This window comes from Geospiza fortis, unplaced genomic scaffold (assembly GCF_000277835.1).
Source record: "Geospiza fortis unplaced genomic scaffold, GeoFor_1.0 scaffold428, whole genome shotgun sequence".
Lineage (NCBI taxonomy): Eukaryota > Metazoa > Chordata > Aves > Passeriformes > Thraupidae > Geospiza > Geospiza fortis.
Window position 1 is genome coordinate 46871 of NW_005054409.1, and position 14039 is coordinate 60909.

Here is a 14039-nt window from a genome sequence, read left to right on the forward strand (position 1 = left end):
AGGAAAATCCTCTCAAAGCTCTGAAAAAACCCCAGATGGGTCAGGGCAATCACAGCTTCTCCCTTCCCTGGGCTGTCCATCACATCTGGTGCAAGATCCCTCCTTCTGTTTGTTGGGCAGGTGGTTTGGATGCTGCATGTCCTCCAGCTTTCCTCTGGCCCCTGATGGAGCATTGAGTAGTTGTGCTTGCTGGGAAGATGTTTTCCCAAAGCAGCCAGCCTTGGGAGCAGCTTGTGCCTCCCAGCACAGCTCCACTGAGCCATTCCAGGTTTGCTGTGTGCCTCAGCACACACACTACAAACACTCCTACTCCTCCCCACTAAAAAGCCAGAAGAGTCTTTTTCCTCCTCCTCCATCATTCTGCTGGCACAGGAGAGGACTCACGTTGCTGCCCTATGTGGTTTGTCCCCAGGGGTGGATCCTGAAGAAACTGCCCAGGTGGCTTCCCCTACCTTGGCAGTGTTCAAGCATATTCTTGCCAGGGCTTTCTCCTTCAGGACAGCAAATTCCAAGAGCTTGGGGTAGTAGGATGAAGCTTTAATTTTTCGTGACCTCCAAAGCAGCCAATTCTTCCTCACCCACACGGTATTCCTTCAGCCTCCCATTAATTCATACAGGACATCCCTGGGATACTGGAAGTATTCCAAGTATCTTTCCCACTGTAAGACCTGCAGCAACACCTGCTTTTATTCTTATGCCACAAATGCCACAGATTCTCCATCTGCTCCAGCCTTCAGGAGCTCTGGGAATGGTGCTATCAGCTACTCCCAGAGGAGTGCAACAGTGAGCAGGTGATGTGTGTGCAGAGGTCAAGTCAGCCCAACACAGTCTGTTCCCCAGAGGTGGGTGCTAACAGTTCCTAAATGTTTTGTATCCCAGTAGCTATATCATCACCCAGCCTTCCTAAAAGAGCATCTAAACAATTTCTGTTCCCCCCCAAAAAACCCCTTTGTTTGGAGTGCCCCATGGAAATATTTACTTTTCAGAGTTCATTTAGGAGCAGGAGCAAACCACAGCTGTTCCCATCGGCAAAGGTGAAGCCTGCTCAGCTGCAGGTCTAAAAACCCTATTTCAATTCTGCAATCCCCATTGAGAAGGTTTGATTGAGCTTGGTAATATTTAAGGTTACTGTTAAAAATTAAAATCCCCTGTCCATGTGTCTGTGCCCATGTCTTGTGCCCCCTTCCTCACCCCAAAAAAGCAAATCCAGAGCCTTCAGTAACTCTGAAAAAAAGAAATTTTAAAAGTTCATATAAAAAAGGAGAAAAGCATCTGGTTTGCTTTTTCTGGTTGTTTTTTGGGCTTTTGTTTTAATTCATCCAGTGAAATATATTCAACAGAATTATTTCAGAAAAATTTCTGACCAAAATCACCCAACCTCTTTAAAATGCACCACCCAACGCCAGCAGGAGAGAGAGATGTTCCGAAAGAAAGGGAATGCTCTGTGTCCTTTTTATATGTCACCACCTGGGGTGTCTTCCCAGTCCACAGACAAGCTGTACTGATTCCTGTGCTGGAAACTCTGGACACACTGATGGAACAGCCAGTTCTTGCAGATCCCTCAAGCTCAGACAGTTTCTGCGGGTGGGATCTGTTTATGGAAACGTAAATCCCTTGGCTGGGCTCTGAAATTACTTAGAGCAGCTAAGAAGCCACTGACCAAAATCATTACAAATGTTGCTCATCTTCACAGGGTCATTTGGAGATGAGCAGATACAACTCACCTTTGGACTGTCACCAAAGCAATATTAATAATTATGAAAAATAGCTTGGGCTTTGCACGACATCACAAATCTAGAGCACCACGTCTGGAATTGGCCTTTCCTCACTGACAAATTCTAAACAACAAACATTCATAACACAAGTCCATGAAGTATTGGCTGTAAAGGATAATAAATCCTCTGGCAATATGAGGAGGGTAACAAAATCTTCCTGGCACAAGTATTGTTAACACTGTCTGTGCATTCCAATGGCAAGTGCAGCTGGATTCCCAGCTCTGGAGGAGGGTGTAAATAAATATTATGCAAAATTTTATGCAAAACATTCCTTCCAGATAAATGCTAGCTGAGCCATACACCTGACTACTGTCTTGAAAATATTTACACCTGGAATAGGTGTAAATATTTTAAAGAAATAGATTTTTTTTCTTATATTTCATCTATAATATCTCTATATATCTCTACCAGCCAGGAAATGTATTTAATGTTGTTTCCCTCTCAAAATCATTATCAGGTTTTCATCCAGCTCCTCATGGGCAACTGCCCACCCTATGGCTCAGTCCTCCAAGATATTCTGACCCAGACTCTGAGGTCTTTGAATACTCGAGCTTATGATCAGTAAAACACTGACATCTGAGCACACAACCACATGTGGTGAGACAACAGAGTGAACTATTCTACAAAAATCACTGTATAATGTAGAGAAAGGAAAGCTAATCTGTCAGGAACAAGCAGTGCTGGACATGGCCTGTGGCTACCTAACAAAATACAGAGTTTCTGGGGAAAAAATAAAGGTCTTTCACCTGACAGCAAAAAAAAACCCAAACCAAGCAGACACATAAAAAGTTGTGATCTGCAAAAAATACATATAGTTAAAGTACAACTACGTCAAAAAAAAGAAAAAAAAAAGATTGAGAAGCAGAGCAGGAAATGGCAAAGAGTTTCAGTCGGGTTGAAAATACAGACAAGTAATAATGGAGAGTACAAAATTCAATGAAAACTTTATAAACTTCAAGAATTCAGCATAATAAAGAAGGCAACTTGGAACAAAGAAATCCCAAGTGTCAGGTACAGCTTTATTGTTGGACATTAATGTTAAAATTGTAAACACTGATATCAAAAGGCGACTTCATGTAATCACATTAGTGGGAGACAGGAATTGGTGGGGCTTCTCCCAGAAGATTTCCCCCGGGAATAACTCTTGGCTCAATATTATTTAATATTTTATCAATGTTCTATATGCTCATGTAAAAATTTCTGTAGATGACAAACAGATAAGATAGCAGACAAGCAGATGACAAACAGATAAGAAATTAGTTTTACAAAAGAAGCTGGTTTTGGGGGTGGGGGTTTTTTTGTTGTTTTGACTTTGGGGTTTGGGTTTTTTTGAAGGATCACAATAAAGGCAAATTGATTCAAACGTAACTAAACACAAAGAAATCCTTCTGGGAATCAGGAAGATTTCAACAAAGAATTGGAAGCCAAAGCATTATGAATTCTTGTCTGCCATAGTGGTCTCGAATCAACTGATCTTTGCTTGGGAACAAAAGCTTCATTTCAAGGGTGCTTCATATTAACATACTTACTGAGCCAAAGTATTTGCATATGGCATTAAAAAATAATAAAAAAACTGTAAAGACCTGTGAATGTAGCACAATCACCAGTCAAAAAGCATCAGTTAAATTCTCAATAGTTTGCAGAGACAAGACAGTAAATGCTCTTTGGAAGTCAGTGCCTTTGTAAATCCACTTTCTACTCTGGAAATTTATTTTTCTAGACAATATTTAGGCTCCTCAGCTCTAAATTTTAAGATGAATCAGCTAGAAGCAGAGAACAGGAAGATGTCTAAGTTCCCTTGATTTGTTCCCATTTTTATGGCCAAATAATAGATGTATTCTCGAAAGTTTCTGCAACTCATAAAATCCACATCAAATATTGCTAAAAACCCCCAAACTCACAGGCAAGGCAGGTCAATAATTTCTCTCTAAATACAATGGGCACTCACAGCCTGATCCAGCCTGTCTAGGGACAAGTGATGACCTGAGCTGGCAACCAAAGTCACAAACACAGATTGTACCTCGTATGACAACTGTCCTTGACTAGGTTTAATTACCTATTAAATAATCATTTCAGTCTCACAGGACAGAGACTTGTTCAGCCTTTGTGCTCAGAGATGTTGCTGAGTGGCTTTTTATTATTGTTATTATTGTTATTTCTCTGAAAGAAGCCCAAGAGAAGTTGTCTCACTCTCATAAAGAGGTCTGGGTCCTCCATCTCACACAAGCCTTTGTGGCATCTTTGTCCTTGATTTCAGCATTCTTTATATCTGACACCTCTGAACAAAAGATGTGAAGAACTGCCATAGATATTATAAGTTTCTTGAGGTTTGTTAGAATTAATACAATACATTTCCCTCCTGCTACATCTTTGCATTGTGCTGCCACTTCAAACACAGAGCCCACTTAGCTTCTTCTGCAAGACTTCAGATGTCAAGGCTATAAGGGTCCTCTTGGAGCAGTTACAATAAAAATCTCATTTCAAATACAAGATTTTAAACAACATCTTTATAGAAAAGACTCCCATTAAAATAACAAAAAAAAAGTTTTTCAAAGTGAATTAATAAATGTATTCCAGAGTAACAGGTTCATCTGTACTGAAGAGAGGAAAATATTTGGTATCCTACAGAGAAACTCAGGGAGAACCAACTTGGTTCTGTACTACTGAGAAGAGATAAAAGCATCATCCCACATCTGTGTATGCAAAAAAACCCACAAACAAACAAATAGTGAAATTAAAGAATAAAGAAATGTAATTTAAAAGAAAAATGGAAATCAGACACAGGAAGAGCTGTTTGTACAGTGCCAACCCTGCACTGCACTGTATGAAATGTATCAATAACAGTTATGAAGACCTGCCCAAAATTTTAAATCTCAGGCACCAAAATGCAAAGACTGATGGGTTTTTCACTTTGCTTATAGAAAATTCTCTCACACATAAATATCCCAGCTCTGCTGAGTTCAGTGGGCTCATGCACTCTGTATTTCCAGTCGTGGAGGATTGATCTCAAGGCTTTCCCCTCCAGGACAGGAGGACCTCTCCATCTGCAAACAAGAAGCAGGGAAGGTTGGGCAGGACCAGGCAAGTCCCATCCACATCTGCCCCAGCCTTTGCTGTGGTTCTGTGCCAGGTGGTTTCTCAGTTCCCATGGTCAAGGAGACAGAGATGGGGGTGGGCAGGGCTCAGTCAGCAGAGGATGAAGGTTCTGGGTTGGCTGATGAAGGTTCCTGAGCCTGCACAGGACAGAGCTCCACGAGCAGAAGGTGGTCTGGCAGCAGAAGGGGCCAAGAGCAGAAACTTGGCAATGAAAGACTCATCAGAGAGGTTAAAAACCTGCTGAGAGGGGCAGGGAGTGAACATCCCATGGGGACAACTCTCTGTGGATGAGAGAGGCAGCTCAGAGCTTGCAATAACCCCCAAAAACATGGCTGGGTTGACTTAAGAATTGGAAGAAAAGATCTGCACAGGACAAGGGCAGAAAAGATCTGCACTTAATGGACAAGGGCAGAGAGCGCTTAAATATTTAAGGATGTTCTTCATAGCTTTGAATTCTAATAAAGGTAATTAAGTATTCTAGCTGACATTCTAATAAAGCTTTTTGAATTCTAAGAGCCATTTTCATTTTCTTTTGTTAGCTCACTGCAGTGAGAGGTTCAGGTATACCCCCCTCAAAGCACCACCAGCATCCTCTAGGTCTGTTCAGCTCCTAGCTGGGAGAGAAAGGAAGCAGGCAGTGACTGAAAAGCAATGCCCTGAGCCAAAAATAAGTCCAAAAGGTCAGACTAGGCTTATCACAAGTTGAATTGAGAAATTCTGCTCAGCAAAACAAAGTGCAGTTACAAAGACACCTCAGGAATTAAATGTTGCAGAGCAGGGGAGGCACTTTACATCTTGTTAGGCTGACAAGCATTTATTATTTTTTCACAGCAAAGGCAAAAAAGCAAAGAGGGAATTTCTCCCTAAGCATCCCCATCATTAACACAGGAGTTAAAAATAAAAGGGCTGCAGGTTTTTCATATAAACAACACTATCAACGAAGTGTCAGACAGAAAATGCAGGCTGGGGAGGTTTTATAAAGTAGCTCAGCTATGCTAATGGTAAAGCTGATCATCTGTTAGATGCCAAGGATATAAAGACAGTTTTTACTTGCCCTCCTAAGTGACATGGACTTTGGCTCTTCAAATTACATGAAGAATAGTGGGTACTAAGTCACTTGAGAAGTTGGACACAATCCTTTGGCCTGCTTCAATAATTCTGAGCACTGTTTGCTCCTATGGCTGGAAACAATTCCAACCCCACAGCAATTCACTCCTACTGCATTGCTTAAGAGAAAAGAATTGCAAGAGAGGAGTTCAGACAGCTCACCTTCCTTTTCTGAAGATAAACCCCTTAAAAATTACTTATAAACCCCCAATTGCCTCCCACAGGTCATGGTCAGGTTTGTAGATGGAAACACAGTCCTTGGTTTAGCTCCAAAGGCATCTACTGAGGTGGCCAACGTGCCAGCCCAGATTGTGCTGAGCCCTTCCAGCAAACAGTGCACACAAGGATGAATCCTTCTGCCTCCAGTGCTCAGGGGATACACCCAAGGTATCTTTAAAAAAGGCAAATCCAGTGCAACTACCTTAGCAGCTGGCAAGTCTTTCAAAGGTAAGCTAACTCTCCATCTTTGGATGGGTGGTTCAGTAATTTTCCTTTATTAATCCAAACCAAGGATAATTAGCAGTCATGGAAGTTTTCTTTCCCTCCTACAAGCCCCATTAGTCCAGCTGGAAAGGAAACTTGAGATCTCAGCTTAGGGTCATTTTAATATCAGAACATGATTCACTTCTAAAAGGGGTGGTAGACAAGGGAGTCTGGCCTTCCAGTTAATAAGAAAGTAATTATCAGGGTTGCACTGAACATTATTCTGGAACTCAAAGGCCTCTGTAAGAAACCACTTAAATGAAAAGGGAAAAACATCACCTGACCAACCCTATTGAGTGCAACGTGAAGGTTATAATAAAAGTGATCTGCTTATGTGCCCAAAATCACACGTTCTGAAAGCATTTCAAAGCCTTTCAGACATAACATTTACAATGATAAATGTGTGCCCAGCGTGACACCCCACCCAGTCACTGAAATCATGGGGTTTTATAATGGCATTTAAAGAGCAAAACTATTTTGTTCCTTTCTGAAGTTCGGCTACCAGAACTTTTCTCTGTGGGGAGCAGACAGAGCTGCACAATTTCCAGCAGGTCAAGTCCACAGATGCTTAACTCCAGAATTCATGATTTTCCCCTCTCCTTTAGTATTTGGCAAAATTTGGACAGAGCAGGGAAGACCAGGAGATGTAGAAACTGAATATATTCTAAAGCTTTGTCTCAAAATAAATAAATCCCATAACCAGCACCCAGGAGGAGCCATGAATACTTAGAGCAGACAAGGGGCTAATTTCCTTCCCTGTCAGACTTGGTGTGCCCAACAGAAACTGAGTTCACCAGGAAGGCAATGGGAGCAGGCAGGATGGACACTGCCCACCTGGATGCACAACTGCATGGCAAAGGGCACACCAGAGGTAAGTGCTGCACTTTTACACATTCCACAGCAAAATCACAATGTACAGCATCAAAAAAGTTGGGGTACAGCTCTGTACAACTCCAGCAGCTGCACATTACTTTCTGTAGCTGTGAGAATACTCATTCCATGGCAGGGATAGACTATTCCTTCTTTATTCCCTATATGTGATGAAATATTTACAGAGAATTCTGTGCTCAGCCATCCAGCAAAGGCTGACTTGCTCCTTTGTGCTGACCAGCATCAAATTGTCAAATCATGGACACAACCTCCCACACAAGCCACATATCACTGGGGAAAAGAGCTCAGCAAAGCCACTGATCATCCCAGCCCTTCCAATTAACAGGGTAATAGATAAGCACCTCTATCACTTATGATGATACAGGTGCTGCTCACAGCACAACCACCAGACCTTTCTAAAGTGCTTATGACTGGCTTTTACACTCATAATTTCTGTTTTATGATCTCCAAATAATGTACTTTGTCCCTTTTTCAGTGTTTTCTCCAAAGCAAAGTGACAGCACTGCAAATTGAAGAGACTTTGAGAAGGATTGGAGAATGCAATGAATTGACACCAAGCATGAAGCTCATGACAGGCTGACACAAGAATTGAAAGAAAACTCATTCACTGGAGAAGCAAACAGGTGGACATCTCTACTGGAATTGAAAAAACTCAGATGGAAAAAACCTGACACAGTAAAACCTGGGGAACAAAAAGGGAGAGCACTCTGAAGGGTTTCAAGAGCTCCAGACACGAAGTCCAAACAAATGACATCAAAGAAAGATCTTCCAACACGGTCACTTTCTTTGGAGACTGAAAGGTTGATTGGGTGAGCTGTCTCTAAAGGACATTGGGGCCAAGAGGACTGTTTTAAAACTACTTTAATATAAACATGATACCCAGTTTGTTCTAGCTTACCTTCATGGGGTTTGTGTCCAGGAATTTGAAACTGCTGACTCCCAGAATGGACCCAACTCCTCCTCCTCCTCTGAGAGCACAGGTTCTCCATGATGTGTTTCAGCCAGGATACTGCTGACCTTGAGGGCTGTGTGCAGATTTGGGCACCACAATGTAAGGGAGATATTAAACTATTACAGTGTCCAAAGGAGAGTAACAAAAGTCTGGAGGCCACATGAGGAGGGGTTGAGGGCACTTGGTCTGTTCAGCCTGGAGGAGATTGAGCAGAGACCTCATTGCAGTTACAGCTTCCTTGTGAGGGGAGAGGAGGGGCAGACACTGATCTCTGCCCTGTGGTGACAGTGACAGGGAATAAATGGCCTGAAGTTGTGCCAGGGGAGGTTAGGTTGGATACTAGAGCAGGTTTTTCACCCAGAGGGTGGTTGGGCACTGGACCAGGCTCCCCAGGGCAGTGGTCACAGCACCAAGCCTGACAGAGTTCAAGAAGTGTGGACAATGCTCTCAGGGACACAGTGTGACTCTTGGGGTGTGCTGTGCAGGGCCAGGAGTTGGACTTGATACTCCTTGTGGTTTCCTTCCCTGTGAAATTTCAGAGGAACAATTTCCAGTGTTGCTGGAAACAAGCTGTACCACCACAGCACTGAGCTCTGCTCCCGAAGGTTAAGGCAGCTAAGCATCACCATGTTTAAGCATCATCAGCCCTTCTTGCTATAAACCACACATTGCTGCTGGGTTCAAGGGGAGCCTTGCACCAGTAAAGCTTTTCCAGTTACCTGTATTGCAAAACTCCAGTTTTCATGCTGAATGCTAATGTGCCTGGAAATACCATCCAACCCACCTGATGGTAGGGCAGCACTGGAGATCTACCATCAACCTCTAAGATCAATTTACTACCTATGGAGTCATTCCCAGATCTGAGCTCTCTTTAGGGAAATATAGGAACAGGAAAGTTTAAAAAGAAGGCACAGATTAGACAAAGTAATGTAACAGACCTTCTGTTATTGAAGAAACCCAAGTCCTAAGGACAATACCACAAATTATTCTAAAGATACTCCTGAACTTACAAATACAAGGATTGAAGTGGATGGTTTGAACCAAAAGCCAACTTCAGTTCTTCTAATTAAAGAGAGGAGCTCAGGCACCCCGAGTTCCCAGCTCAGGTCTCAATTCTTTACCTCATTTCCAGCAGAAAAATTTGACAGAAGAAATGCATTACCAGAAAATGGGTTATTTACTTAACCAAATCAAACATATTGGACTGGCAGGTCAGCTGTAGCTCCAAGCTGGCATGTGTCTGTGGCAGGACACAGCATTTTGCAAAAAGTTCTTCCTTGGCCTGTGTCTAATATGGTTTTTGGTGCTTAACCCCAAGCAGAAGCAACCTTAGACTTTGGATTCCACAGACTTGTACAAAAATCTCCACCCTACAGTGTCCTTCACCAACTGCCAAATTAAATTGCTTTCTGTCAGGAATTACCCTTCTTGGAGAATTTCTGACCAACTGCAATACTGAGAATATAATTTTTGTTCCCTTAATTTGCACATAATCTAGAAAGGAAAAGCTGAAGAGGCAAACAATAATCTCTGATATACAGCAGAAACAGCAGCAAAAAGGCATCACAAAGCCTCTGAAAAACACGCTGGCACATTACTAGAGAAATAAGATAGAAGAATCACATCACACACAGCTCACCTTGACAAGGCTGACAATAAAAATCAGTAAAACAAACAAACAAAAAAAGGAAGAAAAGTCAGAACAAGATAGCTTTGTTTTCTCATCATTCATTCTAAAAGTTCCATTGATTTTCTACTAACATATTAACTCCATAAGCACAAAGAAAAGCAGTTGGTGTGAGCAGAGAGAATCAAATCACTCAGGAGAGGAACCTATGTGTTCCCTGCTGCAGGAGGGAGTTCTCTTGGCACAAAAAACCCAGAAAATGGTGTCTTTCCCAGGATTTGGCAACCATTTAAAGGCTATTCCAAAATGACTGCAATTATATTTCCAATTTCAGTTGTTGGCCTAGTCATCTCCTCATTGCAACTCTGCCACTAAAAGCATTTGGATTGTCTTAATATTGCCCAAAAGAAAAAAGAAACTGCAGCAAATTATGCAGTAGCTTCATGCCATCTAAAGATCCTCTAAAGACGATCTCTAAGCAAGCATCTGAATGATACTTGGTTAAGTAGCTGTTAAACTGTAACTATGCTACATTTACAGAACTTTACAGAAATGCAGTATTTAAAGGACTACAAAAAAAGATTATATTTTCCTCTCACTGAAGTATGGAAAGTGGAATGTTCTCTGTTGGAAGTGAAACGGTGGGCGTTTGATGGCATATTTTAAATAGTATTCTTCTTTGTGCACGCAGTGTAATGCCACCCAAGGGGGAGATTAAAAAAAAAGTCTGCAATTTGCAAGTCCATTTCAAAGTCATATTGAGGATGATGTGAAATTCAGCATAGGATTCTTGAGAAGAATCTCCCTGGAAAATGTCTGTGTACCTCAGGGAAGCTTTGGCTTTGCCTCCCCACACTGGAAGGCTTTTCTGTCTTTTGACATTTCAATGTTGTTTACTGTTTGCATCTAATTTTGGAATTATTCAGTGGTTTATTACAATGTTGTATCTTTGACTAGCAATAAGGTACTTCTGTTCTGCATCCTCCATGATTTCCAAAACTCTCTGGCTTTTTGCCTTGAAAGTCTACTGGTAGTGGAGGTAGAACAGTTACTTTTACAACAAGGGATTCATCCTGCTGACAGATACTACAGAGGTAACTGGCATTTACACATCTTGGCCACGAGAAAAACAGGATTGTCCACTCCAGTCTGGTAATTTTGAAACAACTGCAAACAATATCATGCTTTAAGGCTTTAGGCAGTGATCAGCATGTGTAGGAGGGAATATTCTCCTTAACAGGCTTCTGGCTAAACAGGTTTTCTCTTTCCTCTATGTTGCATTCCCTAAAGCATTACAGACTGGGCACAGCTGGATCTGGAGAAAGGGAAAGAATTTTCCAGAGGTCAGATCCTCTTCCTTAGCTGCCCAGGCAAGTGAATGTTTAGATCCAGATTCATCACCAAATCTGGTGCCAGAATCTTCCCCTGGAAGGAGGAGCAGGGATGGCTTCTGTCTTCACTGCAGTGCGTAACATAACTTGGTTATCCAGGTAAGCAAGCACCTGGATCTTGCCATCACATCCCACTCACCAAAAGGGTTAAGAGTACCAGAGATACCATCCTCCCTCTCCTTCTTCCATGGCCACAACAATTTGTACTGCACAAGACCAAATGTTTCAGTATCACACTGAAGTGATTAGGTCTAATCTAGCAGAGCATCCAAGTGAAAGGAAAAGCAACCACAGCATATACTCAGGGCCCTTTCTTTTCCCTTTAAATCCTAATTAGTTTAATTTCACTAAATTTTTGCCATACAGAAGTTGGACATGTCTCCTTACTTAGTCCTCTGTGTTCCTCTGTGTTAATTCTCCCAATCCCTACGCTGAATTTGTCTCACACAAGGAAAGCCATGACAACTAACTTGGACAAGAAACTTACAATTTATACAGCTCAAAGCAGAGATCTTGGAAAATTATTAAACCATAAGAAGAAACAAAAGGTCTCAAATATTTTATGCTGATACTTACCACTCCACTGTTTTCAGATCAAAGAAAACAGTGACAGCAAAGCTCTTGTGAGGATATCTAATCCATGACACTGAGAGGAGCCTCTCCACCAGCAAGGCACTGGCACAGCTGTGTCTCCCTTCACTCTGCAGCATCAAGTGAGTTTTGTTACTGGTACAAATGACAGACTCAAATCTGCCTGTATCCTCAGTCTGGTTTGTCCAGTTAAATGAAAATAAAAATGTGTTTTGCACTACAATCAGATGACACAAGGCTGGGTTGCTTTTCTTTTAAAAAAAACAACTCAATAGCATCCTCCAAACATGTGAGAGACAGAAGCCACAGTCAGACTATTATTTTGCACTTTGATCAATGCAACTTTGAAAATTCCTTATGCCAACAATTCTCTTTTAAACTGGTATTGGGTGAGATTATTAGAACAAAACCAGAAAATAATGATCACAGTTTATGCTCCTAGTTTTTGCAAATGACAGGCTATGGTTTAGCCTGTGTAATAAACTATAATCAATAATCTTGCCACTTTTGCAATAATGCAAAAGCACTATATAGATTTTATCCACATTGCTTAGTCTAAAAATAAACATGTACAAATTAAATAGGATACATCATATATATACACATGATTCATTTATGAAAAGCAATTATTTGTGCCGAGAATAGCTAAAGTCCAGTTTGGAGCTAACCAAATAATTGAGAAGAAAGACAAAACAACATAAGCTTAATTATTATTATTTTAACATGTTAAAAATACAGTCACATCAAAATAGGGTACACAGTTATAAAACTGTTGCAGATGAAATAAGAAAATAGTGTGTATATATTTTATATATAAAAATCTACAGTATTTACTAATGCTGATACATATTTTGGAGCCTCAAGTTGTTTGCACAAATAAATTGTACAGCTTTGTTATGAATTACAGAACCATCATTAAACACTGAGATTATTACACTTAGCCACAATATTATATACATACATTTCTAAGCTGCTGTAAGCAATCAGAACTAAAGTAAGCCCAAGTCATATTTATCTTCACAATTTTAGTTTAGGATTTCAGTGTAGTGCTTGGCTACAGTTACTTCACTGCAGTTTGCAATTTTTAAAATATAAAATTGCCCAGTTATTAAAAATTACATCAGACACGTTATATACACAAAAAAAAGTTTTGAAACATACTAAGTAAATGTTACTTCCATTTGTAAAAATTGTTTTACTTCTGTACCTTAAAACTTACAGAGCCAACCTGCAGCAATAATAGGCACTAAAGCTCATTTTTTAAAGGAAAAAAAAAATAATATCCATTTCTATGTCTTCAGTTAACAAACCTTACAAAACAAGAGGGAACAGGACAACCTTCCAGACTGGTGTTGATACCAATGTTTAGTACTTCAGTATTAGAGAAATATCTCTGTTCAGCACTCCAAGGACCTCTCCTGGTGAGACCCTCCTCTGCCTCAGCTCCTGGGGAGAGGTCAGCACGTCCTGCAGCTCGCAGGACTCCATCACCATGTGCCACTTCACCTGCTTTGAATTCCACCCCAATTCACAGTCAAAACAGAAAGGAAAACACAAAGCAGAAAAGGCTGCAAAGACTAATCAGAATTACTTACATCAGCAGGAGTTTAAGGTTCCTGTTAACAACAGTCAGGGTCATTTTAGTGTAGAACACCGTGCAGTGTGAGCCCGACAGCGCAGCAGCACACGCCCCACCACAGACAGGAATCCACAATTTGGGGGGAAAAAGGGCAAAACACAACTAAATCCATTCAACAAAGGACACTGCATACTCACATAGCTCAGGGAATGTCAAGCTTGGAGCAAAGCTCAAACTCCTGCGTGCACTTCACAGAGGTGTCAACGAGCTGTGCAATCCTCTGATACCTGTGAGATTTGGCCCTGCAACCAGTTTGAGTCTGACAGCACAGCGTGGCAAAAAGTGAAGGGTGCAGCACCATTTCTGTATCCGGCATTAGGCTCACTGTGCTCCAGTCTTTTGCATATAGAACAACATTCTGAAGGTAGATTTGGGTGAGAAGGTACAAATTCTCCATTTTTGATGCACTTAAAAAAACTCCTAAACACTGCCCTGAATTTAAGCACCATTTCTTAGCCAGATTAGAGAGACATTTTTGGCTATCTGC